Here is a 2,755-nt window from a genome sequence, read left to right on the forward strand (position 1 = left end):
TGCTTCAGTATCCCCATTGATCCTTGCCTCCTAAATGCAGGCCAAGGCAAGCATTTCTATTTCCTTTTCCTGAGCTTCCACTGCCTCTTCTTTCTATCACTGGCCAAATGAGTCTCCCTTTAATCTTTTCCCTGCCTGCCTTATACACCCCATCATAAGCTGTTTGTATTTGATACATCTCTTCAATTCCTCCAAGTCCTTAAAAAAACAAAACAAAAAAAAACAAGCAAACAAAAAACCCTACTGAATGACCTGTTTCCTCAACAAGGCTAGCAGAACAAAAGAAACAAAGTTTCCAGGTCAAGCCATTTTGGCAAAGAGCAAGATGAGATGTGCCAATAAAGTCAGGTACATTTTTCAAAAAGTTAACAGGCAAACTTAAAACAACAAAACCACTACAAGTAATACCTCTTTTCAGAGATTTTCTAATCTTCTGGGGTGGGGGCTGGAAATGTATCCTGGATTGAGATGCCCCAGGTGAAATTTCAAGGGATTGGTTTCTCCTGGTGGAAGTAAGGCGTTATCAGAAGGGAAAATTGTAATTTAACTATAGTGTATATCAACCACCATTCCAAAAATCAATGCATGCCATTACCACTAACCTAGCAGAGCTAAAGTGGGAAATGCTTTGCACATTCTTCCTCATCTACAAAATCTGATCATCTAAAAACCAAAAAGGATGCATGATTATAGCTGCCTCAGGAACATCAATAAATTATACAGCCACCTTCAGTTGACACCTTCCCTTCACAAAGTGTAGGTCCATATAGACCAGTGATTCTCAAACTCTTGTACTTATGACCCCTTTCACATAACAAGACTCTGGGTATGACCCCCCCCCTTATAAATTAAAAACCCATTTTTATATATTTAACACCATTATAAATGCTGGAGGCAAAGCGGGGTTTGGGTGGAGGCTGACCCCCCAGGTAACAACCTGGCAACCTACTGAGGGGTCCCAAAACTCATTTTGTGATTCCCTGATATAGACACTATCATTGGTATGGCAATGTGGGTAGTAAAGTGTTTGCAACAATGGTGAGGATGAGGAAAGGACCACTGATTATTATTAGAACAACCTTACCATATTGCCTAACCACATTACGGAAATGAACTTCCTTTGAATCCCTAAAGCATGCATGCTTTCACAGGTATTAATATTTCTAGCAAATAAATACTATTATTAAGACATGGCTACATTATAATTTTACTGAACTATAAGCTAAATTTCCAAACAAACAAACAAACGATTCAAGAAACTGCCGAACTTTATTATATTGATACAGATATTGTCTCCATAGTTACACATCACATAGGTAAACAGCACAACGCAAATGTACTTTTGCGACCATGCACCCAAACCTATGCGTACATTATATATATACATTAGTGCCAACTCTCAGCCTTAGCAGCTTTGGCTGTTCATGGAGAACATCTGCAAATGCAGGAGAGGAAAGAGACTGAGGCTGCAACAGAGTCAATACCCCTCCAAGCCACCAAGACTCCTCTATAGTCTCAATTTCAGCCTCAGGGGCACAATAGTTCTGCAGTCAATATATCCCTGTTTCCCTATAACAGGGGTAGGAAGTATGTGGTTTAGCAGATGATCTTCATAATGGTGTCCCTGCCAGTACTAAGTCATATGGACCCCTGTGGAGTATAATAAGAAGAGTTTTGAACCATTTAATCAAAATTTAAACTTTTTGTGGGAAAGGAGCAGCTTAGATGACAGTTTCATTGAAAAGGTCCAGGAGATTATTTCTGGCCAGAGAAAGAGAGTGGTTAGTGGGATGTGGGAAAGACAGGTTCAATTTCCCGTGTCTTCCACATCACAGAGGAGAGTTTGGGGTGTTTTACACAGAAATAAATGGACAGATCTCAGTTTCATCTTGGTGCAGAATGGAAACAAGTTTTGAAATCATGAAAATTTTTGCTGAATGAGAAAACATTTCTCACCCCTTCTAGCAATAATCCATCTCATACTGGGCTGGGGTGTGAAGCCAGGACTCAGACATATGACTTCTGCTTTGTCTCTGGACCTCTGTGCCTTTGATGGGCAGAGAAAACTGGATTGCCTCATTGTGCGCTAACTGGTCCCGATGAAGAGTGGACAGTTTAACTGGCACAATTCAATTCAGCTCATATTTTCCCCAGCCTCCCCCATCCTCATTGCTCTGTCTGCCTCCCTCACTCACAAGCTATTGGTTAAATGAACATATGTTGCTGGAAACCATTTAAAATGCATCATGTGCATAGAGGTTTGAGTCCTTCTTCTATATGGTGATACAAAACCTCTCAGCATCATGGCAAAAATTCACATTGATTAATCTTCCTTGAGCCTCAATCCTGCCTTCCTTATTTCTCGGATGATTAAAGAGTTCAGCCATGACCTGTGTAGGTCATCTGCAGAGAAATGAATGACACGTGCTTGTCAGCAAAAACAATCAAAATATGGACCAAAAATGGGGTGTTTTTTGTTTTTTTTACACAATAAAGAAACAATTCTTTGTAATACAAGCAGATTTAGCTGACAAAGCTTGAAGCCTAAGAGGTTATTATAAAGCTATGACTCCTGTTGAAACAGAAAGACAGGGAAGCCAAATTAAACCGCAGGTTTGGAAATTTATATTCAGCGACAGTTCAGGTAACACACTCCGCTTAGGAAAAAATCCTTAATTCTATTTTAAAGGCTCATTTTCCACAAATGGCTGAGCTGTTTAAGTTAAAGTGAATAAATACCTAATGAGCCATTAAA

General features: G+C 39.7%; 1 long non-coding RNA gene across 1 annotated transcript; it reads right to left on the reverse strand.

Moving 5' to 3' along the window:
- Positions 1-1,250: 1,250 nt before the first annotated feature.
- LOC142047928 (uncharacterized) lies at positions 1,251-2,473 on the reverse strand. Its single transcript, XR_012657245.1, has 2 exons — positions 1,957-2,473; positions 1,251-1,650 (listed from the first exon to the last, which is right to left on the reverse strand). It is a non-coding gene; the product is annotated as an uncharacterized LOC142047928 (long non-coding RNA).
- Between the last annotated feature and the right edge of the window lie 282 nt (positions 2,474-2,755).

This window comes from Chelonoidis abingdonii, chromosome 19, assembly GCF_003597395.2.
Source record: "Chelonoidis abingdonii isolate Lonesome George chromosome 19, CheloAbing_2.0, whole genome shotgun sequence".
NCBI classification, from domain to species: Eukaryota; Metazoa; Chordata; order Testudines; family Testudinidae; genus Chelonoidis; species Chelonoidis abingdonii.